This window comes from Callospermophilus lateralis, chromosome 7 (assembly GCF_048772815.1).
Source record: "Callospermophilus lateralis isolate mCalLat2 chromosome 7, mCalLat2.hap1, whole genome shotgun sequence".
In the NCBI taxonomy this organism is placed as follows: Eukaryota; Metazoa; Chordata; class Mammalia; order Rodentia; family Sciuridae; genus Callospermophilus; species Callospermophilus lateralis.
Window position 1 is genome coordinate 70,369,548 of NC_135311.1, and position 26,404 is coordinate 70,395,951.

The 26,404-nt window shown below is 51.1% G+C and overlaps 1 long non-coding RNA gene across 1 annotated transcript; it reads left to right on the plus strand.

Moving 5' to 3' along the window:
- The first annotated feature begins 16,599 nt into the window (after positions 1 to 16,599).
- Positions 16,600 to 26,159, plus strand: LOC143403873 (uncharacterized). The gene is made up of 3 exons (XR_013091900.1): positions 16,600 to 17,160; positions 17,974 to 18,226; positions 25,515 to 26,159. It is a non-coding gene; the product is annotated as an uncharacterized LOC143403873 (long non-coding RNA).
- Positions 26,160 to 26,404: the final 245 nt, after the last annotated feature.

The window sequence follows — 26,404 nt, forward strand, 5'->3', positions numbered from 1 at the left end:
GCCCCGCCCGCAGCTGCCACACCTCCCGGACCACCGCGCGATGCCAGAGCGACCACCTCCATCCCACACTCATCCCCATGCTTCCTCCAGTGTCCAGGACTCAGACTCCCGCCAAATGCTTGGCGAGAGGGCCAGACCTCGCTGCCTCCGTCCCCCACGCATTGCAGTTTGTTGCCCTATCAAGCCACCTCCAAGACCACCCTGGCCACAGAAGCCCCTCCCCGCCATGCACTGCCAATTCCCCCAGAGACCAGGCACTGTGCAGCGCTCATGGGGGTGGAACCAGGGCCAGCAGCAGATGAGGGCGGTTGTGGAGCACAGGCTGTCAGCTGTGAAGCACTCTGATTCAGGCCCCGCCCCGCCCGCAGCTGCCACACCTCCTGGACCAGGGCTCTAAGCTGTGGCTGCTCTGACCCTGGATGGCAATTGGTCAGCAGCCATCTCTGCAGTCCCCAGCCAGGTGCAGCGCCAGAGCCACCACCTCCATCCCACACAGCAGTTGTGGATCACAGGCTGTCAGCTGTGAAGCACTCTGATTCAGGCCCCGCCCCACCCGCAGCTGCCACACCTCCTGGACCAGGGCGCTAAGCTGTGGCTGCTCTGACCCTGGATGGCAATTGGTCAGCAGCCATCTCTGCAGTCCCCAGCCCAGTGCAGCGCCAGAGCGACCACCTCCATCCCACACAGCGGTTGTGGATCACAGGCTGTCAGCTGTGAAGCACTCTGATTCAGGCCCCGCCCCGCCCACAGCTGCCTCACCTCTCGGACCACCACATGACGCCAGAGCGACCACCTCCATCCCACACTCATCCCCATGCTTCCTCCAGTGTCCAGGACTCAGACTCGCGCCATATGCTTGGCAAGCGAGGGCCAGAGCTCCCTGCCTCCATCCCCCACGCATTGCCCTTGGTTGCCCTATCAAGCCACCTCCAAGACAACCCTGGCCACAGAAGCCCCTCCCCGCCATGCACTGCCAAGTCCCCCAGAGACCAGGCACTGTGCAGCGCTCATGGGAGTGGAACCAGGGCCAGCAGCAGATGAGGGCGGTTGTGGATCACAGGCTGTCAGCTGTGAAGCACTCTGATTCAGGCCCCGCCCCGCCCGCAGCTGTCACACCTCCTGGACCACCATGCGAAGCTGTGGCTGCTCTGACCCTGGATGGCAATTGATCAGCAGCCATCTCTGCAGTCCCCTGTCCAGTGCAGCGCCAGAGCGACCACCTCCATCCCACATGGCGGTTGTGGAGCACAGGCTGTCAGCTGTGAAGCACTCTGATTCAGGCCCCGCCCCGCCCGCAGCTGCCACACCTCCCGGACCACCGCGGGATGCCAGAGCGACCACCTCCATCCCACACTCATCCCATGCTTCCTCCAGTGTCCAGGACTCAGACTCCCGCCAAATGCTTGGCAAGAGAGGGCCAGAGCTCGCTGCCTCCATCCCCCACGCATTGCCCTTGGTTGCCCTATAAAGCCACCTCCAAGACCACCCTGGCCACAGAAGCCCCTCCCCGCCATGCACTGCCAAGTCCCCCAGAGACCAGGCACTGTGCAGTGCTCATGGGGGTGGATCCAGGGCCAGCAGCACATGAGGGCGGTTGTGGAGCACAGGCTGTCAGCTGTGAAGCACTCTGATTCAGGCCCCGCCCCGCCCGCAGCTGCCACACCTCCTGGACCAGGGCACTAAGCTGTGGCTGCTCTGACCCTGGATGGCAATTGGTCAGCAGCCAACTCTGCAGTCCCCAGCCCAGTGCAGCGCCAGAGCGACCACCTCCATTCCCACACAGTGGTTGTGGATCACAGGCTGTCAGCTGTGAAGCTCTCTGATTCAGGCCCCGCCCCGCCCACAGCTGCCACACCTCCCGGACCACCACAGGACGCCAGAGCGACCACCTCCATCCCACACTCATCCCCATGCTTCCTCCAGTGTCCAGGACTCAGACTCGCGCCATATGCTTGGCAAGAGAGGGCCAGAGATCCCTGCCTCCATCCCCCACGCATTGCCCTTGGTTGCCCTATCAAGCCACCTCCAAGACCACCCTGGCCACAGAAGCCCCTCCCCGCCATGCACTGCCAAGTCCCCCAGAGACCAGGCACTGTGCAGCGCTCATGGAGGTGGAACCAGGGCCAGCAGCAGATAGGGCGGTTGTGGAGCACAGGCTGTCAGCTGTGAAGCACTCTGATTCAGGCCCCGCCCCGCCCGCAGCTGCCACACCTCCCGGACCACTGTGTGATGCCAGAGGTACCACCTCCATCCCACACTCATCCCCATGCTTCCTCCAGTGTCCAGGACTCAAACTCCCGCCAAATGCTTGGCAAGAGAGGGCCAGAGCTCACTGCCTCCATCCCCCACGCATTGCCCTTGGTTGCCCTATAAAGCCACCTCCAAGACCACCCTGGCCACAGAAGCCCCTCCCCGCCATGCACTGCCAAGTCCCCCAGAGACCAGGCACTGTGCAGTGCTCATGGGGGTGGATCCAGGGCCAGCAGCACATGAGGGCGGTTGTGGAGCACAGGCTGTCAGCTGTGAAGCACTCTGATTCAGGCCCCGCCCCGCCCGCAGCTGCCACACCTCCTGGACCAGGGCACTAAGCTGTGGCTGCTCTGACCCTGGATGGCAATTGGTCAGCAGCCAACTCTGCAGTCCCCAGCCCAGTGCAGCCCCAGAGCGACCACCTCCATTCCCACACAGCGGTTGTGGATCACAGGCTGTCAGCTGTGAAGCTCTCTGATTCAGGCCCCGCCCCGCCCACAGCTGCCACACCTCCCGGACCACCACAGGACGCCAGAGCGACCACCTCCATCCCACACTCATCCCCATGCTTCCTCCAGTGTCCAGGACTCAGACTCGCGCCATATGCTTGGCAAGAGAGGGCCAGAGATCCCTGCCTCCATCCCCCACGCATTGCCCTTGGTTGCCCTATCAAGCCACCTCCAAGACAACCCTGGCCACAGAAGTCCCTCCCCGCCATGCACTGCCAAGTCCCCCAGAGACCAGGCACTGTGCAGCGCTCATGGGAGTGGAACCAGGGCCAGCAGCAGATGAGGGCGGTTGTGGATCACAGGCTGTCAGCTGTGAAGCACTCTGATTCAGGCCCCGCCCCGCCCGCAGCTGTCACACCTCCCGGACCACCACGCGACGCTGTGGCTGCTCTGACCCTGGATGGCAATTGATCAGCAGCCATCTCTGCAGTCCCCTGCCCAGTGCAGCGCCAGAGCGACCACCTCCATCCCACATGGCGGTTGTGGAGCACAGGCTGTCAGCTGTGAAGCACTCTGATTCAGGCCCCGCCCCGCCCACAGCTGCCACACCTCCCGGACCACCGCGCAATGCCAGAGAGACTACCTCCATCCCACACTCATCCCCCTGCTTCCTCCAGTGTCAGGACTCAGACTCCCGCCAAATGCTTGGCAAGAGAGGGTCAGAGCTCGCTGCCTCCATCCCCCATGCATTGCAGTTGGTTGCCCTATCAAGCCACCTCCAAGACCACCCTGGCCACAGAAGCCCCTCCCGCCAAGCACTGCCAAATCCCCCGGAGACCAGGCACTGCGCAGCGCTCATGGGGGTGGAACCAGGGCCAGCAGCAGATGAGGGCGGTTGTGGAGCACAGGCTGTCAGCTGTGAAGCACTCTGATTCAGGCCCCGCCCCGCCCGCAGCTGCCACACCTCCCGGACCACCGCGCGGTGCCAGAGCGACCACCTCCATCCCACACTCATCCCCATGCTTCCTCCAGTGTCCAGGACTCAGACTCCCGCCAAATGCTTGGCAAGAGAGGGCCAGAGCTCGCTGCCTCCATCCCCCACGCATTGCAGTTGGTTGCCCTATCAAGCCACCTCCAAGACCACCCTGGCCACAGAAGCCCCTCCCCACCATGCACTGCCAAGTCCCCCAGAGACCAGGCACTGTGCAGCGCTCATGGGGGTGGAACCAGGGCCAGCAGCAGATGAGGGCGGTTGTGGAGCACAGGCTGTCAGCTGTGAAGCACTCTGATTCAGGCCCCGCCCCGCCCGCAGCTGCCACACCTCCTGGACCAGGGCTCTAAGCTGTGGCTGCTCTGACCCTGGATGGCAATTGGTCAGCAGCCATCTCTGCAGTCCCCAGCCCAGTGCAGCGCCAGAGCGACCACCTCCATCCCACACAGCAGTTGTGGATCACAGGCTGTCAGCTGTGAAGCACTCTGATTCAGGCCCCGCCCCACCCGCAGCTGCCACACCTCCTGGACCAGGGCGCTAAGCTGTGGCTGCTCTGACCCTGGATGGCAATTGGTCAGGAGCCATCTCTGCAGTCCCCAGCCCAGTGCAGCGCCAGAGCTACCACCTCCATCCCACACAGCGGTTATGGATCACAGGCTGTCAGCTGTGAAGCACTCTGATTCAGGCCCCGCCCCGCCCGCAGCTGTCACACCTTCCGGACCACCACGCGAAGCTGTGGCTGCTCTGACCCTGGATGGCAATTGATCAGCAGCCATCTCTGCAGTCCCCTGCCCAGTGCAGCGCCAGAGCGACCACCTCCATCCCACATGGCGGTTGTGGAGCACAGGCTGTCAGCTGTGAAGCACTCTGATTCAGGCCCCGCCCCGCCCGCAGCTGCCACACCTCCCGGACCACCACGCGATGCCAGAGCCACCATCTCCATCCCACACTCATCCCCATGCTTCCTCCAGTGTCCAGGATTCAGACTCCCGCCAAATGCTTGGCAAGAGAGGGCCAGAGCTCGCTGCCTCCATCCCCCAGGCATTGCAGTTGGTTGCCCTATCAAGCCACCTCCAAGACCACCCTGGCCACAGAAGCCCCTCTCCGCCATGCACTGCCAAGTCCCCCAGAGACCAGGCACTGTGCAGCGCTCATGGGGGTGGAACCAGGGCAAGCAGCAGATGAGGGCAGTTGTGGATGACAGGCTGTCAGCTGTGAAGCACTCTGATTCAGGCCCCGCCCCGCCCGCAGCTGCCACACCTCCGGGACCAGGGCGCTAAGCTGTGGCTGCTCTGACCCTGGATGGCAATTGGTCAGCAGCCATCTCTGCAGTCCCCAGCCCACTGCAGCGCCAGAGCAACCACCTCCATCCCACACAGCGGTTGTGGATCACAGGCTGTCAGCTGTGAAGCACTCTGATTCAGGCCCCGCCCCACCCGCAGCTGCCACACCTCCCGGACCACTGAGGGACGCTGTGACTGCTCTGACCCTGGACGGCTATTGGTCAGGAGCCATCTCTGCAGTCCCCAGCCCAGTGCAGCGCCAGAGCGACCACCTCCATTCCCACACAGCGGTTGTGGATCACAGGCTGTCAGCTGTGAAGCTCTCTGGTTCAGGCCCCGCCCCGCCCGCAGCTGCCACACCTCCCGCACCACCACAGGACGCCAGAGCGACCACCTCCATCCCACACTCATCCCCATGCTTCCTCCACTGTCCAGGACTCAGACTCGCGCCATATGCTTGGCAAGAGAGGGCCAGAGCTCCCTGCCTCCATCCCCCACGCATTGCCCTTGGTTGCCCTATCAAGCCACCTCCAAGACAACCCTGGCCACAGAAGCCCCTCCCCGCCATGCACTGCCAAGTCCCCCAGAGACCAGGCACTGTGCAGCGCTCATGGGAGTGGAACCAGGGCCAGCAGCAGATGAGGGCGGTTGTGGATCACAGGCTGTCAGCTGTGAAGCACTCTGACTCAGGCCCCGCCCCGCCCGCAGCTGTCACACCTCCAGGACCACCACGCGATGCTGTGGCTGCTCTGACCCTGGATGGCAATTGATCAGCAGCCATCTCTGCAGTCCCCTGCCCAGTGCAGCGCCAGAGCGACCACCTCCATCCCACATGGCGGTTGTGGATCACACGCTGTCAGCTGTGAAGCACTCTGATTCAGGCCCCGCCCCGCCCACAGCTGCCACACCTCCCGGACCACCGCGCTACGCCAGAGAGACCACCTCCATCCCACACTCATCCCCCTGCTTCCTCCAGTGTCAGGACTCAGACTCCCGCCAAATGCTTGGCAAGAGAGGGCCAGAGCTCGCTGCCTCCATCCCCCACGCATTGCAGTTGGTTGCCCTATCAAGCCACCTCCATGACCACCCTGGCCACAGAAGCCCCTCGCGCCAAGCACTGCCAAATCCCCCAGAGACCAGGTACTGTGCAGCGCTCATGGGGGTGGAACCAGGGCCAGCAGCAGATGAGGGCGGTTGTGGAGCACAGGTTGTCAGCTGTGAAGCACTCTGATTCAGGCCCCGCCCCGCCCGCAGCTGCCACACCTCCCGGACTATGGAGCGATGCCAGAGCGACCACCTCCATCCCACACTCATCCCCATTCTTCCTCCAGTGTCCAGGACTCAGACTCCCGCCAAATGCTTGGCAAGAGAGGGCCAGAGCTCGCTGCCTCCATCCCCCACGCATTGCCCTTGGTTGCCCTATCAAGCCACCTCCAAGACCACCCTGGCCACAGAAGCCCCTCCCCGCCATGCACTGCCAAGTCCCCCAGAGACCAGGCACTGTGCAGCGCTCATGGAGGTGGAACCAGGGCCAGCAGCAGATAGGGCGGTTGTGGAGCACAGGCTGTCAGCTGTGAAGCACTCTGATTCAGGCCCCGCCCCGCCCGCAGCTGCCACACCTCCCGGACCACTGCGTGATGCCAGAGCTACCACCTCCATCCCACACTCATCCCCATGCTTCCTCCAGTGTCCAGGACTCAGACTCCCGCCAAATGCTTGGCAAGAGAGGGCCAGAGCTCGCTGCCTCCATCCCCCACGCATTGCAGTTGGTTGCCCTATCAAGCCACCTCCAAGACCACCCTGGCCACAGAAGCCCCTCCCCGCCATGCACTGCCAAGTCCCCCAGAGACCAGGCACTGTGCAGCACTCATGGGGGTGGAACCAGGGCCAGCAGCAGATGAGGGCGGTTGTGGAGCACAGGCTGTCAGCTGTGAAGCACTCTGATTCAGGCCCCGCCCCGCCCGCAGCTGCCACACCTCCCGGACCAGGGCGCTAAGCTGTGGCTGCTCTGACCCTGGATGGCAATTGGTCAGCAGCCATCTCTGCAGTCCCCAGCCCAGTTCAGCGCCAGAGCGACCACCTCCATCCCACACAGCAGTTGTGGATCACAGGCTGTCAGCTGTGAAGCACTCTGATTCAGGCCCCGCCCCACCCGCAGCTGCCACACCTCCTGGACCAGGGCGCTAAGCTGTGGCTGCTCTGACCCTGGATGGCAATTGGTCAGGAGCCATCTCTGCAGTCCCCAGCCCAGTGCAGCGCCAGAGCGACCACCTCCATCCCACACAGCGGTTGTGGATCACAGGCTGTCAGCTGTGAAGCACTCTGATTCAGGCCCCGCCCCGCCCACAGCTGCCATACCTCTCGGACCACCACACGACGCCAGAGCGACCACCTCCATCCCACACTCATCCCCATGCTTCCTCCAGTGTCCAGGACTCAGACTCCCGCCAAATGCTTGGCAAGAGAGGGCCAGAGCTCGCTGCCTCCATCCCCCACGCATTGCCCTTGGTTGCCCTATCAAGCCACCTCCAAGACAACCCTGGCCACAGAAGCCCCTCCCCGCCATGCACTGCCAAGTCCCCCAGAGACCAGGCACTGTGCAGCGCTCATGGGAGTGGAACCAGGGCCAGCAGCAGATGAGGGCGGTTGTGGATCACAGGCTGTCAGCTGTGAAGCACTCTTTTCAGGCCCCGCCCCGCCCGCAGCTGTCACACCTCCTGGACCACCACGCGACACTGTGGATGCTCTGACCCTGGATGGCAATTGATCAGCAGCCATCTCTGCAGTCCCCTGCCCAGTGCAGCGCCAGAGCGACCACCTCCATCCCACATGGCGGTTGTGGATCACAGGCTGTCATCTGTGAAGCACTCTGATTCAGGCCCAGCCCCGCCCGCAGCTGTCACAACTCCCAGACCACTGCGCTATGCTGTGGCTGCTCTGACCCTGGATGGCAATTGGTCAGCAGCCATCTCTGCAGTCCCCAGCCCAGTGCAGCGCCAGAGCGACCACCTCCATCCCACACTCATCCCCGTGCTTCCTCCAGTGTCCAGGACTCAGACTCCCGCCAAACGCATGGCAAGAGAGGGCCAGAGCTAGCTGCCTCCATCCCCCACGCATTGCCCTTGGTTGCCCTATCAAGCCACCTCCAAGAAAACCCTGGCCACAGAAGCCCCTCCCCGCCATGCACTACCAAGTCCCCCAGAGTCCAGGCACTGTGCAGTGCACATGGTGGTGGAACCAGGGCCAGCAGCAGATGAGGGCGGTTGTGGATCACAGGCTGTCAGCTGTGAAGCACTCTGATTCAGGCCCCGCCCCACCCGCAGCTGCCACACCTCCGGGACCACCGCGCGATGCTGTGGCTACTCTGACCCTGGATGGCAATTGGTCAGCAGCCATCTCTGCAGTCCCCAGCCCAGTGCAGCGCCAGAGCGACCACCTCCATCCCACACTCATCCCCGTGCTTCCTCCAGGGTCCAGGACTCAGACTCCCGCCAAATGCATGGCAAGAGAGGGCCAGAGCTCGCTTCCTTCATCCCCCACGCATTGCCCTTGGTTGCCCTATCAAGCCACCTCCAAGACCACCCTGGCCACAGAAGCCCCTCCCCGCCATGCACTGCCAAGTCCCCCAGAGACCAGCCACTGCGCAGTGCTCATGGGGGTGGAACCAGGGCCAGTGGCAGATGAGGGTTGTTGTGGATCATGGGCTGTCAGCTCTGAATTTCCTCTGAGTTTTGCTCAGAGGAAGCTCCAGAGGCGCAACAGCTGTGAAAGCAAGTCCAGTACCAGCAGCTCCCAGAAGACCACAGCAGATGCATCCGAAAGCTGCCCAGCCCCTCTGACGCTGTGGAAGAAGAAAGAGCAGAGCCCAGGTAGGCACAGCTGGGATCCTGCCAGCCTCCTGGCATCTGAGCTGGTGCAGCTGCACATGACGCTGGAGGAGAAGCACAGGGCCATAGAGACCCAGAAGAAGAGGATGGAGGCACTGTCTGCATGGCAGCGCCTGAAGCTGGGCAAGGCCGCCTTCCTGCATGTGAAGAGGGGGAAGGCTGATGGCGCCCCACACCCACTGAGGCTCAAGCATTTTGCAAAGGAGTATGCTCAGCACAATGGCAAGGACTCTTGTCCTGCTTCTTTCCAACCCAATTGGCTGTGCAATCTTAGGTAAAAGGCAACTTCTTTGCTATTTTCCTAACCTCCTAAGTCAGTTTGCCTTGGGGCTCAATTCTTGAGCTCCCTGTGTAGATCTTTCCCTGAGGCATTGTTCAGTCTCCTGACCTTGGAAGCCCTGTCTAAAACAATAACTCCACCTCTAGGTTCTTTTTCTAGCCCTGTTTTTCCTTTCAGTGTTTCTTTTATGGAGCATTTTACATCCTAGGATCATGACAGAAAATCTTCAATAGGAAATATCACAATCGCCTTATTTTGTAGATGAGGAAACTGAGGCACAGAGAGTAAGAAAGCTGAGTGTGAAGTCAAGTGAGAGCCCCAGGCTGTATTCTTAACTAATGTACCAATCCACCCAATATGGCCAGTGAATGTCTTAGGAGAGGCAGTGATTCATTCTTTTTAGTTGCTGGGAAGTGATTTTTCTCTCCTCTGCACCACCACCCATTTGTTGGCTTTGTCCATTCAGGAAGTAATTAATCAAGGTTCATGTGTGTTTTGTGGAGCTTGCATTTGGACTGCACTTTTTAGTTTCCAGGATGATCTTTTTTTTTTTTTTTTCAGGGAAATTATTATAATTATTTATTTTATTTTATTTCATTATTATTAATCTCCTTTTTAGCTTCTCATTTTTTAAAATTTATTTTTATTGACTTTTTAAAAAATAAATGACAGTGGAATGCATTACAATTCTTATTATACATATACAGCATAATTTTTCATATCTCTGGTTGTATATAAAGCATGTTGACACCAATTCATGTCTTCATACATGTACTTTGGGTAATGATGTCCATCACATTCCCCATCCTTGTTAATCCCTTGCCCCTTCCCTTTCCCTCCCACCCCTCTGCCCTATCTAGAATTCATCTCTTTCCAGTAAAAACTGATCTTACTGCATTTTTCCAACAGATCCTAAGGTAGGTAGGGCAGGAATTGTGAGTTTTTCTGTCATTTCCATTCTAGGAGGTGTCAGAACCAGCTTGGTATTCCTTAACCCTATCAGGAGCTGCAGGTATCTAAGGAGAGGCCTGGGCACTCTGCTTCCCTAGGAAGGCCTCACACTTCTCCGTTTCTCATTGTGGTCCACCCCTCTGTACTATAAACCCTCACCAAAGACCCTCAGATCACCTCTTGTTTTGCATTCTCCATGCCAGCCCCAGGACAACCAGAACTTTGGAAGGTCCCATTCCAGCTCATGGGCAGATCTCTTCCTGAGAAGTTGTCTCCATCAACCTCTCTCACTCTGATATGTGTCCTCTCTGCCTCAAAGAAACAGAATATAACAGCAAATGATGCACACACTCACCACTGACAGGCAGAGTTGGGGCTAGAGGCTGGGTCGATTGAGAGCCCTTGGGGGCGTTTCCAGGAAGGTCTCCTGGAGCAAGGTCCCTGAGCTGTGCCAATGGCAGATGTTACTTTACCATGCAAGACATGGCTTGCAGCCTTCTTGCTTAGGTAGCTGGATTATTCTTCCATTTTTATTTTTAGAGCCAGAGTAGAGATGATCAATGTAATTTCAATGCTCTGATCATAAACCTCCATGTTAATATTTCCCCCTTTAAATTGAGTATTTATGAGTCCTTTAAGAACCACCTGGATATTCTACCTTGAGGTCCCAAAGTCATTTAGCTATAAATTATTGAACATTCTCTTAGACCTTTTCCTTGGTCTGGACTTGATTATTTCTAATGATCATAAATGCCGCTCTAACATTCCAGACCATGTGTCCCCAGCCCAGTGCTGAGAGGTGTAACGACCTTCACACCTTTTATTGTACAGGAGAGATGGTGAGGAGGATGCTGTGTGAGGAGTCGGATCTCATTGGGTATTTCTGTCTTACCTTCTGGAAACATGTGCTGGCCTCTCATTGAATATCGTGAGCAGGGTCTGGTGATAACTCTGAAGCCAGTTCCTTTTAAACATATTTAAAAGTGGTATGTAGCATTGTCCCAAAAGCAATGTGGGGTCCTCCTTACCTTCAGAGGTCAGGACAGTTGAATTTTGCCAGGCTGCCATGCAGCCGTCTCTACAACCTGGTGCACCTCAGACTCACTCCTGTGCTGGAGCCAGGCCCAGGCTCTCATCCCTACTACTCCTGACACCTCCTGACAGGCCTGTCTTCATACAGCTCTTCTGGCAGACTGAGCAGCTGCAGATACTTGCGCTGAGTCCATCAGAAGGTGCAGGCTGCCAAAGCACAGTTACAGGGAGGCGAGAGGCAGGGCAACCTCTGACTGGGCTCTGACCTTTTCTGTTCTGAGCTCTATTCCAGAGCCAGTGACCTGACAGAGCAGCGGCCCAGGCAACCATCTTCTCCTCATGTGATCTCACAAACCAGAGATGCTTTTCCTCTACTCCCAACTCCCTTAAAAAATCCTGACATATTTCAGAGCTTAATTTGGCAAACATTTGTGCCTGAGGCTGCGGGAGGTTCTGAACCCAGCACTTGCAGCTCTTCACCCGGGTACCTGTCCATGTGCTGTCTAGTCAAGGTGCAGCTCTTGAAGGTTGTTTTCCACCCCCTGGATTATTCCTCCTCCATCCTAAGAAACTCAAATAAATCATCAGCCAGGAGGAGATGGGAAGTCCATAACAAGAAAGCAGAAAAGAGTGAAAGGAAGTCTTTAAGCCTCACTCTGCCTCCAGAAAAGGAGGAGGAATTGGAAGATTTGAACTGCAAGTTAGATTTAGAAACTTTTGCTCTTCAGTTTCTTTCCAAATAAAATGTGATAAATTCTAAGAGACCTTTTATTGAAGTCATGATAACTAGGCTTTCTATAACTATGTCATGAATTAATGAAAGATTAAATTTTTAATTTGCTTTTAAATCATCATTAGGTTTATTAATATTAACATTACTCTGCTCATGAATACCTTTTAGATGGTTTGCTGTGACACTGTGAACTAAGGGGAAAATGTTATTTGCTAATTACTTTAGGTGACAATTCAATAGATCCTCACTTTTTGTTTAAAAACAGATAAAATAAAACCAAGAAGATGTTCATGGGACTGCACCAGCATTTTGGAAACCTGAAGACAGAGATGAGTGCAACTGGCCCCATGGAACAACTCATGAGAAGTCTGTGGGTTTCATAGTAACCATCAATCCTGCTCTCTAGAAAAGCTGTGCCACCAACAGACATGGCACAAGGAACCAGAGAATGAGAAGCAAAGTTTCCTGAATAGCCCTCTGAGAGGAAACGCACAGGTCACCCATTGCTTTTATTTAAAAAAAATTTTTTTGGAGTAAGGGTACCAGGGATTAAACTCAGGGTCACTCAACCACTGAGCCATATCCTAGCCCTTTTTTGTATTTTATTTATGATACACTTAGTTTTTGTTGTTGTTGTTGTTGTTTTTATTGTTGTTGGGGGAGACTGGATTTGGTATTGAACTCAGTGATGCTTATCACTGAGCCACATCCCCAGCCCTTTTAATATTTTATGTTGAAATAGGGTCTCACTGAACTGCTTAGAGCCTTCTTAAATTGCTGAGGCTGGCTTTTAACTTGCAATCCTCCTGCCTTAGCCTTCTGAGCCACTGGGATTACAGGCGTATACACTGCAACTGACTTGAATGATACACTTTTGAATGATGAATGTGTGATAGAAGAAATAAGGAAGAAATTAGAAAGTTCTCAGAAGCAAATGAGAATACTGATACAACATACCAGAACCTCTGGAACAATATGAAGGCAATTCTAAGAGAAAAGTTTGTAGCTATGAGTGCCCACATAAGAAAATCTGAAATAAACAATTTAATGATGCACCTTAAGGCCTTTGAAAAAGAACACACCAATTCCAAAATCTGTAAAGGGGAAGAAAAACATAAGATCAGAGCTACAATAAATGAAATTGAAAGTTTTTAAAAAATATAAAAGGATCAATGAAACAAAGAGTTCATTCTTTGAAAAGATAAACAAGATTCATAAGCCCTTACCAAACTAACAAAAGAAAAAGAGAGAAGATTCAAATTCATAAGTTAATTTAATAAATTGATTAAATAAGGCTAGGCTGCTGGATTTCAGTCCCTGGTTTTAAAAAACCCATCTTTCCGCAGATGAGGATGTGAAGCACTGCTGAATCGTTTATGCAGAAATTCTTTGGGGTAGTCCAAGGTGGATGTCAGAGAAGCTGCAGCACAGGAAGGAAACGCAGGGCGTGTGCTTTCACTATGCAGTTACCTCTTTACAAAACCAAGAATCACAACCCAGTGCAGCTCAGTGTAACATAGGCTGCAACCTCCTGCCACCTGCGCTGTCCTTCAGCTGCCTTCACCCACCCTCCAATATGGGCTCTGCACCCCAAGTGTTGAATGTGTACTTGGGGTTTCAATATTGTTAATGAATGGAAGGCCAGCTTAGGAGAAGATTTACTTGGCCAGGGCAACAAAGTCTGGGGACAAGTGTTCAGGCACCCTGATTCCCACAAGTTCTGTGTCTGGCTATTTCTAAAACCAGGATTTTCAAAAACTGGAAAACAAATCTGATTTATAGCCAGCTAGTTAAGGGATGACTGATTTGAGACAAAGAGAATTGCAATCCAAAACACAAGATCTTTTCAAGGATTTGACTGTTTTATACATTTTTGCCCCTGGCTGGAAACTCAGTGAGTGGCTGAGGCCAGGCAGACTGTGCCCTGTTTCTCCACACAAGGACTTTGGCTTCAAAAGCCAAGGCATATCCCTCCTCCCCAGGTGGCTTAGGTGTCATTGGCCCCACAATAGATGTAGAACAACAGGCAGGAAAGTCAAAACAGTGACCCGAGACTGAGTATTTTAATACCCTCTCTCTCTCAGCTGTACTTTTCTGGGAGGGAAAATAATTTTTTGTTTGTTTTAAATTTTTACTCCCTCATCACTTGCTCTCCCTCTCACTCAGTTTTTTTAAGTATTCTCATGAGTATCAGCATTTCTTCATTAGCAATAAAATTATATATGTGTAGTGTGTGTGCATAGATAGATGGATATATGTCCTCCAACTTCACATTCCAGATATAATTACTGTTCCTTTGAAACATAGTCTTCCAATGTATTCACTAGATTGGATCTAAGTCTTGAAGACCTAGAATGTATATATTTTGGATCTTTGCTTTAAGTAAAAGACAAAAACACAAAATAAAAGTGATTAGTGATGTCTATAGGAGAAGAGAGTTCAGTGGTAGAGGGCTGCAGTGTTAGACTCTGGGGTCAATCTCCAACAAAAAAAGAAAAAGAAAAAAGAAAGAAAAATGGGGTCTATTTATTGAAAATTAGCAAAGAATCATAACCATAAGCAATTTTCTAAAGCTGACAAATGCCACAAATATAATCTGTTTGTTGTATTTATCTTGGATTAAGTAACTTCCTCTCACATTTAAATTTTAGTATGAGTAATAATTTAAACAACTAAAAATGTATTAACTTAAGGGAGGAAGTCTGGTGTGTTAAACCATAGGACAAAATTATATAATCAGATTACTCTTTGCCTATATATGCTGCCTTCACGGTTCTAGGTGCAAATAAATAGACACTGTGTTCTTAAAACAGATGTGGGTGTTTCATTGGCTAATTTCTCTACCTAGAATGCTCTGAGCTCTTCAAAAAGACATCAAGAGTGTCCCTCTCATTTTCAGCAGTATATTTGTGTAGAATTTATTTTTTGACAATAACATGACAAAACTAAGTACTGATAGCTAGAAGTCACAGCTCTATTTTTATAATTTCATCTAAAATAACAATTATCCAACATTGTTACTTTGAATACAATATCAGAAGATAAACTTCAAAATGATAATTTTGAATCTTCTCATTTTTCCTTGATGTGTCCTGAAGTGCTACCAATCACATATTTAAAATTTTATGTTTATATGAGCTTATTACTAGCACCTCCTAATTTCACAGTTAAAATATACTATTATTTTGTGAAATGAGTTTTATCAGTTTTCATAAATAATCTTTGTTTTGTTTTGTTTTAATTGAACCATATTTCTTTTGCCTGCAACATTTAGGAGTACAATTACTCATACAGATAATACAAATGTGGAGCTCACTGCTATTGGATGTTTAAAGATGGAAAGAAAACAAGATTATTATTTCAATCAGTTTGTATATTGATGGGGACAATCTAATAAAATATAGCAAAAATCAATGGATATCAAAATGATGATAAAAATACAGTGTATGTGGTTCCTACCCAAGCAACACTTAGTTTTACTTGTAAATATAATAGGTGGCTTCACAGAAGTGACATTTCCATTCTTTAAGTAGAGCTTTCATTTTTATTCTTCAAATGGATCTTGAAAAATTACTCAGAGTTTAGCAAAAAGATCTTGAAGAAAATATATTTTAGAGCAGAAAATACAGAGTAGTAGGGGCTAATCCTGGGAAACAAGCCTCCATCCAACGTAGCCAGTGAAACAGGCTCACTGAGGATGAAGTAGAAAAATCACTGGGGACCCAGTCATGGGTTTGTTGCACACTCAGAAAGAGACTATCAAGGCTAAGAGGTACTTAGCTGTGTTGGAGTTCCTTCTCTCTTATGGGAGGGAGATAGAATAAATTGATGGCACTGGAGATGCAAATCATTTGGTGGTCTGTTGATACAACTTGAAAGATACGTTAACCCCAATCCTTAGACATGAGTGAAAGCATTACTTCACATGGTCATTCAGAGATTCAGATTCCTGCCTTCCTGTTGTTACTCTCACACTAAGGCACTGCATTCATCTGCAAGATCAAAGATTGACAACTGCTACATCTGGTATCCTGAATAAGTAGGATGGGAAAAGAGCAACTAAGGCTTGAATAATGTCTCCGAGTTCTATCAACAAGACCTACAAAGTAACATAAAAGTAATTCTGATGAAATCTCCTGTATAAACTTAATCACCAGAATCCATCTAGGTGCAAGAACAGCTAGACAAAAATACTCTCTACTTTTGTTGCCAGAAGCTGATTTCATAAAATAGAGGCAAACAATATATAAAACTGTAAGTTCTGTCATAACTCTATATAGAACAACACACACACACAAAAAAAAAAAAAAAAAAAAACCCAGGTATTCCTATAATCTTGAAAAGAAATTAACCATTAGTAGAATTGAACCTGCTGACCTATTCAGTGGCCTGGACTTCCTGAGACAATGAGACCAATGATTAAAAAGTCAAACTCCAGAGGAAAAAAAATTCTCTCTCAGCAAATCGATCAAATGTCTTTCTCTCTTTCTCTTTGTCTCTCTCTCCCTCTCTCTCCTTCTGTCTTTTGCTCTTATTTTTCTTTTTTTATTTTGTTCATGAGTTTTTAAAAGATACAATTGTAGAAATGAAGAATATAAAACTTGTTATTTTAGTCTTTAAATTAAAATTTGTAGCATTGTTATTTTATTAGTATTTATCATATTTTAAAGCTATTATTTATTAGATATATTTTGGTGGAAGAGTCTAGTTATTACTCTTTTTAATATAGAAGAAAAACACATTTGGAGCCTATCTCCTAGATTTTATGGTGGGTAACTTTTGCAAGGAAAAATACCTTTAAAAAAAACATTCTGGAGAAGACTCAACATGGCGGCCGGCAGGGAGGCAGCGCTTTCAGTACCTCCTCAGCCATGCAGACAGAGAGACACATCAGAACGTTCGGATTCCACCTGCTGAGAAACTCGCAGCAAAATTTCGCTGAAGTGAGACCTAGCTGGGGAATTTGGGATTATTTGAGGTGACAGCTTGCCCTGGACGGGTGAATCTCGGCCACTCTGCGAGGAGGTCCGAGCCACCGCTGCCTAGTGACCAGCAGCGACAGGAGGCATTTCAGCACTGTGGGATACCCTGTGTGGCGTAGAGACCTATGAAGAAGTTGCTAACCAAGCCTTCATGAAACAGCGGACCAGGACTGAAACTGAGACTGGGACAGACCAGAGACAGGCCAGACCCACCCCTCCCATCAGACACTCTGGCAAGGAATCTGGGGCCCGCCATAGCAGAGAGCTGACGTCACCAGAGTTCACAGACAGGATCCCTTCCCAGTGGAATCGGCTTTAGCAGGTGTGTGACTCCCACCCCCACCAGATACATACAGCTGGGAAACCTCAAAAATCTTGCCCCAGAGCTCCCTGGGCGTGACTGTAGGGACCGAGGGAAGCAGAGGGGACTCCCTGTTGGGAAAAGTATAAACGGCAGCTGCACCCCAGAGAAAAACCCCAACATGGCGCCTAACAACCTCCTCTTCCTACCTTCCCCTTTTCTGCAGTGGTGCGAAAAGTTCCCGCCCATGTGAACTCTCCCACTGGCGCCAATTTCAAATCTCACTGGCGGGGAACCTTAGCCCCAATAAGAACTAATTCCTGGGCTCTGAAGCTGATATCTGGAAGAACTTGCCAATAAACAGGTGGCCTGCCATTTATCTAAGCCCTGCCATCTCCCCTTGGATCTATATAAGCACACAGCCTTTTGCAATAAAATTGGAATTCTCCCAGCGAAGTGTCTTTGTGTGAGGAATTCTTTCATTTTTGGTGCCCTAACTCAGATACGAGTGAGCTCTTTCTAACAAGAGCCCCGACCCGGCTCCGCTGAGACACTCCGCCCTGGTCCGCTCTTTCAGACGCTGGCTCCCTGCACTCACCACTGATCTGGTCTAGATAAGTTTCCCCTTCCCAGCTCACCAACTCCCTTCGGGCTTATGCAGGGACTGTAATCGTGATCATCTGGCACACTCCTGATGCCTGGTAGGGAGGAGGAAACCCACCCCACTAAGACCTTCACCAGTCGCAGTGGACCCTCTGGCGATCCGCTTCCTTTTGGGGCATGAGGATTCTGGGTTTACACGAGAGGATCTCTGGGTTTTTTTCTCCTCCACAGGAGCTGCGTCCCGCCAAAGCTGCTGTGTCCTGCGGGAGCTACATCCTGCCGGAGCTGCTGTGTCCCGCCTGAGCTGCTTTTCTGCTCGAAGCTGAACTTCCGGCCCGGAGCTACGTTCTGCCAGAGCTGGAGCTCTGTTTCTTCTTTCATTGCTGACTCTTTTCGCTGCAGTCAAAAACTTTCCTGACGTCAGGTTGCCCGTGGCTCCGACCCTATTGGGTCTCACAGATCGCACTTCACTGGTGACGACCAGGTAGTGCCCTCATGGCGGCCGGTCATTTTGGGGATGCCCACTTGACCCCCGTTCACCCTGAGCTTCCAGGAAGCCATTCCAGCCCAGGTTTTCCCTTTGTCTCTCTTGCTTACTCTTATTCTCTCTCGCTCTCTCTCTCTCTCTTCCATCTCTCCCTGTGACTATGGGTGCCTCTTCATCTGTACCTGAAGCCTCACTTCTCAAATGTCTAATAAAAAATCTGGCCACACTCTCCCTCACACCAGACATCAAGCCGAAACTTCTGATCAAATTCTGTACCCAAGATTGGCCTACATATCCACTGGATAATGGCAATCATTGGCCTCCAGAAGGCTCCTTAGATCCAAACATCCTCCGGGACCTTTTTAACTATTGCCGGCGCCTGAAAAAGTGGAGGGAAATTCCCTGCGTTGAAGGTTTTAGCCTTCTCGCACAGCACCCTGCTCTCTGCTCCTCCTGTTCTCCCTCTCAAGTCCTCCTTGCTTGCAAACCCCTCCCTTCCCCTACTTCTACTCCTGACTTGGCAGATTCTTCCTCATTCGACCCAGCAGATGAACCCCCACTTTATCCTCCAGCCCCATCCGCCTCTTCTCTCCCGCTATACCCTCCTCTTCCTCTGCCTTATTCCACGGATCCTCAGCCTTCCGTTTCATCCCCCTCCCCTCTGCCCTCTTCTGCCCACTCCATCTCCTCCTCCGCAGAGACATCCCCTTCCCCTCCCTCTTCTTCCTGTCCGCTGCTGACTGCCTCTTTCAGTCCTCCTGTTACCAGGTCTAAGGAACTTATTCCCACCCCCATGACAATCGTACCCCTTCATGAGGTAGCTGGTCCTGAAGGTGTCATCAGAGTCCACATGCCCTTCTCCATGTCAGACATTACTCAGCTAGAGAGGAAGTCAGGCTCATTCACCACCGACCCTACCACTTACATTCGGGAGTTTCAATGGGTCCTGCAAGCATATAGCCTCACTCATCATGACATCTTGGCCAATATACTTCTCCCCGAGGAAAGGCGACGGGTTTGGGAGTTACCCCAAGCCCATGCTGATGAAAATCATAGGACCAATCCCAACCACCCCACGGGCCCTCATGATGTCCCAGAGCAGGATCCTCTATCGGATTACAACACCCCTGGAGGCTTACACTCTCATGAACTTTTTGCATCCTGCCTCTTGGCGGGCCTGAACAAGGCCACCCGCAAGGCCGTTAATTTTCAAAAGGTGCAGGAGGTCATTCAAAAGAAGGAAGAAACACCTTAATAATTCCTGGATAGACTAACCAAGGCCCTCCAACAGTACACAAACCTCGACCCAGAAACCCCTGATGGCCGTCATCTCTTAATGACATATTTCCTGGCCCAAAGCTACCCTGACATTAAAGTCAAGCTTAAGAAGCTTGAACAGGGCCCTGCTACTCCTCAGACTGAAATCCTCGTGGCCACTTTCAAGGTTTTTCATGGTAGAGAGGACAAAAGCGAATGCTGTAGGCAGAGGGCTGAAAACGCCAAATTCCAAATGTTGGCCCAGGTCATTCAGAGAAGGTCATCACCACACCATCCTAATAAGACACCCCCTGGAGCTTGCTTCAAATGTGGTAAGGAGGGACATTTGGCCAGGGCTTGTCCTTCGCCGAGGACACCCTCCACACCCTGCCCAAAATGCCATCAAAGGGGGCACTGGGGGGCAGACTGCCCAACAACCCGGAGGGAGGGTTGGTCAGCCACCCCGCAACCCCAGCCTCTCCTGGGCTTGGCAGAGGAGGATTGACGGCGCCCTGGGCCTTCCCTTCCGACTATTACCATCAAGAAGCAAGAGCCTAGGGTCACCTTCCTGGTGGATGGACAATTCATTACCTTCCTCTTGGATACTGGTACCACTTTTTTGGTCTTGAGGGAATATTGGGGTCCTACCACACCCTTAAAAACTCCTATTGTTGGGGTAGGAGGTAAACAGATTTTCCCTTGGACCCCCCCCCTTATCATGTTATATGCAGGGATCCCTTTTGTCCTTCACACACTCCTTTCTAATTATGAGCCATTGCCCCATTCCCCTTCTGGGAAGGGACATACTCTCACTATTGAAAGTCACCATTCACATGTCACCCCACATCTCTCCCACCTCTCATTTCCTCATGATGTTTCTAGGGGCAGATACACCTCCTTTACGCATTCTTCCACAACTATCTAAACCAGTTAACCCTGAGGTTTGGGACACAACTACACCCTCTATGGCTAAAGGCAGTCCTATTCATATTGTCTTATAGGACCCTTCAAGATATATTAGTCAACCACAATATCCACTCACAATCACAGCCCTCCTCGGATTAGAATCCAACATCCAGAATTTAATACGAAAAGGGTATCTTAGGCCTACACACTCTCCTTTCAACACCCCCATTCTGGCAGTTAAGAAACCTAAAGGGTCCTACAGGCTGGTTCAAGACCTTCGCCTCGTCAGCTCCTCTGTGGTCCCCATCCACCCGCTAGTGCCCAACCCCTACACCCTCCTCTCTCAGATCCCTGACACTACTACCCACTTCTCAGTCCTAGATTTAAAAGATGCCTTCTTTTCTATTCCCTTGTCCTCAGAATCTCAGGACATCTTTGCTTTTACATGGACTGATCCTCGCACCCGCCATTCTCGTCATCTTACCTGGACCGTCCTCCCACTGGGATTCAGGGATAGTCCTCATCTCTTTGGCCAAGTTCTTGCCCAAGACCTCACATCCTTTCACTCTACCTGTCCTGACTCTACTCTCCTTCAATATGTCGATGACCTTCTTCTCAATCCCACACTGCCCAGCTTCTTAATTTCCTATCGGACAAGGGATATAGGGTGTCTCCCCACAAGGCCCAGGTTTCCCAGTCTACTGTCACCTACCTTGGTTTTCGCCTGGCACCTGGGAAAAAGGAAATAACACTGGATAGGAGGCAACTCCTCTCTAATCTTCCAGTGCCTCATACGAAAGCCGAAATACTATCATTCCTAGGACTAGCAGGTTATTTTAGGGCCTGGATCCAAAATTACACTCCTCTAGCCAAACCCCTGTGTGACCTAGCAAAGGGACCCCCTAGTGAATCTCTTGCCTCCTCCCAATGCTACCAATTCTGCAGGCTTCAGCAACTCCTCTTAAAGGCACCTGCCCTTCACCTTCCCGACCTTTCAAGACCATTTCATCTATATGTCCATGAAAAAGGGGGGCAAGCACTTGGGGTCTTAGGTCAAAACTATGGGCCTACATTTGTACCTGTGGCATATTTGTCCAAGCAACTATACCCTACCATCCGTGGGTGGGCCCCTTGCTTAAGAGCTCTGGCTGCTGGACAAATTTTACACAAAGAAGCCTCTAAGATGACTTTTGGGGCCCCTTTAACTATCCACTCCCCACATCATTTGAAGGATCTTTTAGCTTATAAGGGCCTTCAAACCCTTCCTCCATCCAGAGTCCTGTCGCTCCTCACTTCCTTTCTGGAAAACCCTAATAATTACGTTCCTCCCCTGCCCTGCACTGAATCCTGCCTCCCTGCTCCCAATGACCCCCAAACCTGACACACCAGCTCATAATTGCTTGGAAACCTTGGATGATTTCCTCCCCTGTCATTCTTCCATTTCTGAGGGACCACTCACCAAGCCTGACCTTATCTGGTTCACTGACGGCAGCTCCTTTAGCCAAAACGGCACTCATTACTCTGGATATGTAGTTTCAGCCACTGAGATTATAGAGGCCAAAGCTCTGCCTTCAGGAACTACCAACGAGCAGGCCAAACTTGTAGTGGCCACTTGTGCCTGCCTTCTAGCACAAGGCAAATCCCTCACCCTTTATACTGACTCAAAATATGTCTTCCATATTCCATTATCCCATGCTGCAATATAGAAGGAGCGAGGCCTACTTACCACCAAAGGTAATGCAATCACTATTTCTGCTCTTATAATCAATCTGATAGAGGCCTCCCACTTACCCACCCATTTGGGAGTTGTCCATTGTAGGTCCCATCAGAAGGACGACTCTCTTATCACTGAGGGCAACACCAAAGCTGACCAGGCAGCATGGATGGCTGCTACCACTTCCAATTATGACCCCCCTGGGGGACATATAATGGCCACTTTAGACAGCTCATCTGAAGCCCCTACTTCTTCCAGTAAGAACAAGGATCTTTTCAAGTTTCTCCATACTCTATTCCATTCCAATTCTCAGTCTTTGACCCTCTTTTTACAGAGCTTCTTCTCCCTCACCCCCTCTGACAAAGCCATGCTACAGAATATAGCCTCTAATTGTCAGATCTGTCAGCGGACCAACCCTCATACTCTTTTAAGGCCTAAACCGTTTTCCTCCCACCAAGCCCGGGGACATATTCCTGCTGCTGACTGGCAGGTAGATTTCACTAACATGCCTGCAGTACAGCGCACACTAAATACCTCCTTGTCTTTGTAGACACTTTCTCTGGTTGGGTTAAGGCATTTCCCACTTCCAATAAAAAGGCTTCCACTGTAGCTTCAATCTTACTGACAGACATCATCCCCATGTTTGGTATGCCCACTTCCTTACAATCCGATAATGGCCCTGAGTTTATTTCTAGGATCACACAAAAGGTCTCTCAAGCCCTCTCCTTCAAGTGGCATTTCCACTGTCCATATCACCCCCAGGCTTCAGGGAAAGTGGAAAGGTAAATCGAACTCTGAAGGAAGTCCTTACCAAATTGACAATGGAATTAAACTTAGACTGGGTCAAACTCCTTCCCTTGGCTTTGCTTCAAATCAGAGCTCTCCATAAGAAACCATCTTTACTGTCTTCCTTTGAGATAAAGTATGGAAGACCTCTTATACCACCTGGGTTGGTCATTTCACAAGGATCTCTCACAGGAGATTTGTCTTTGCCTCTCTTGTTTCATCTCCACTCAGAACTCTGGAAATATCAGGACTGGCTTCTTCTGGACCCAGTCTCCTCTCCAAACACTCCTCTCTTAACATCTGGGAGTTTAGTCTATTTATAATACCCCAGAGGAGAAAGGGCCTCTTGCCCCAAAATGGGAAGGCCCCTATCCTGTCATTCTCTGTACCCCCAGCACACCAAACTCGCTGTACCAGACAACCATCTCACTCCCTGGATTCACATTTCTAGGTTGAAGACATATCACCAGGAGGCCCCACCTGCTGACGACAGGACCACCCCAGAGGAACTCCAAGAGTCACCTCCTGAACCTCCCCTTTACTCCTGCTCTCCACACCCATCTCACCCCTTTAATTTGCGGCTCACACGGTGTTCCCTGCAGCCCAATTCCTTTAAAGAAGGCACAATGAGCTTTCCCAACACCCTAGTCTTCTCTCTCTGATTGTTTTTTGTGCTCTGCTTGTTTCCTGTGCTCTGTCAGGACTTTACCCTCCTCTCCTGCCATGTACCAATTCACTCTTCAGGAACAATACTCAGAACATGGCATGCAGAATGTCCGCATAGTGGGTGTAACTACTTGCTTCATCCACAGCTGCACCTCTATTTCCCTAAAATTGTCACCTCCAAGGACCTTCATTCCTGGTAGCTGGAACTGGCCTTTCATTTGCTTCCTTTTTGATCAAACCAAAGACTATTGCCATTGGTGGCCTGAGATATATAATGGATGCCCCTATTGGTCATACAGGCTCCATGATGAATGCAGTAGCTATTCTTACCACTCACTTGGCTACCCTGAAGGATGGACTTTTAGTTACCTAAAATGGCATAAGGGCTCTTCATCCGATAACAATGGATGGTATACTTTAGATATACCTGACCCCAAGGCCAAAAGTTGGGACTATGTTGAATTTGCTGTCTATGCTTGAACAATCTCAGCTAGACCCACAGGGTGGATGACTGTTGGCCACTCCCTGATAACACCACCTAAGGCAACCATCCAGGTAGTCGAACACATCAAGGAATCAGAATCAAAACTTCGAGATCTTATCCATAGATCATCCAAAGAGGATTCAGAACCTTCAACCCCCTCAGGCCCGCCTCCCACATGGCTCAATTTGCTACACCAAACTCTTCGATTATTAAACTCCACCCCTCTTTCTGTGCCTACTTCTCAGTGCTTCCTCTGTGCTTCACTTAGTCATCCACTTCTAGCAGCAGTCCCATTAGCGGCAGGAAATATTTTAGCAAAAACCTACAATTTCTCTAAGAAAGGACAACCCCTACATGTGACACGTATCCCACTATGGGAAAGTTATTCCACCAATACTTCATTTCCTTTCATCTGTTTCCACCTGCCAACAATAAATCCTTTACCCATTTGTTCCTTGAGCTATAGCACCCCATCGAGCCCTGCATTTATGCAACCTGGACATTTCCTCTAGTGTAACGGATCTTTAAGTACCTCAATGATCAATGTATCTGGCACCTGTTTCTTGGTTACTGTAGTTCCTCAGCTATCTTTGTATACTCCCACCGAATTCTGACAGTTGGCCCTACCTTCCCGCACCCGTAGGACAGTCTTTCTGCTGGTTCTGGTAGGCCTCACTTTAACAACCACAGTGGCGAGTCTCAGACTCTCTGGTGGAGCTATAGGTCATGCTCTATGGGCATCCATGACCTTCAACAAAAACTGCAAGAAGCGCTCAATACCACTGCTGAGTCTCTGGGCTCCTTGCAGCGGAAGGTTACTTCATTGGCCCAGTGGCTTTACAGAACGATGGGCGATTGATCTTCTCACTGCAGAAAAATGGGGTACATGCCTGTTCCTCAGAGAGGAAAGTTGCTACTACGTTAATGAGTCTGGGCTAATAGAAAAGAGTGTTGTTAAATTGCAGGAATTATCAACCCAATTGTTCACACCCACCTCCTCTAATCCCATAACGGAGTTCTTCCAATCCTCTCTCGCCACGTACTTGCTACCTCTCTTGGGGCCCCTTATTGGGATGCTCCTTTTTTGCGCTCTCTTGCCCTGCATAATGAAGTTCCTTCAAACCCAGTTGCAGAAAATTTCTAATCAAACTTTCAACCAGCTTCTGCTTAGGCACTACCAGCCTCTGATGACCAATGAACCCCCAACATCTTCAAGAGAACAGCTCACTCAGTGCTGAAGCTCACTACCAGGCATGATGGAATGCAATGGACATCAGACAGCAGGAGACAATGAGTCCAGAGAACCTCTTAATCTGCCACCCTGGATTCTTGAGTCTTTATGTCCTTTTAAGCCTCCTCATGGCCCTTGGCCTCTTCTCTGTCAGTCCCCTGACATGGAACTTCTTCCAAAAATTGACCTTTGCTTTAATTTTTATCTTCATCCTGTTTTTACTTGCTCTTATCTTCTTCAGGTGCTGGTGACACCATTTCAAGGCAACACTTCCAGTATTTCCTAGAGTCTCTGTTACAGGACCAGTGGCTGATAACAACAATCTCCTCCATCCAGGACTGGTTCGATGCCATCGATGACTTGTGGCTTCAGGGAACTTTCATAGACTTCATCTCTACGAAGTAGCTGTCTATAGCCACTGGGTTTTATCTCTGGCTGCCCTGATATCCCCAGACCTGCCCCCCGAACATTCCTCCATTTCCCTTTCTAGGCCCCATGCCGCCCCCACACAGCAGGAAGCAGCCGGATCTGACCAACGACGCCCCAATTCCTAAGAAAACAAAAAGGGAGGAATGTTGGGAAAAGTATAAACGGCAGTCGCACCCCAGAGAAAAACCCCAACATGGCGCCTAACAACCTCCTCTTCCTACCGTCCCCTTTTCTGCAGTGGCGCGAAAAGTTCCCGCCCGTGTGAACTCTCCCGCCGGCACCAGTTTCAAATCTCGCTGGCGGGGAACCTTTGCCCCAATAAGAACTAATTCCTGGGCTCCGAAGCTGATATCTGGAAGACCTTGCCAATAAACGGGTGGCCTGACATTTATCTAAGCCCTGCCATCTCCCCTTAGATCTATATAAGCACACAGCCTTTTGCAATAAAATTGGAATTCTCCCGGCAAAGTGTCTTTGTGTGGGGAATTCTTTCACTCCCGACCCCCAACTCCCCCTACCACCAGCGGCGACACCCAAGGCCTTAGCCGCCAGTTCCCAGGGGTGTGGCCACCAAAGGGGTACGGACAAATTAAACTGAGGGTGTAAGCGGGGCCTGGCTGGCTGGCAGGAGGAAGGGGGGAGAGGCTGGAGAAGAGAAACAGCTCTGGACTAACAGGATTGGAGACACACCCAGTAGTGGAA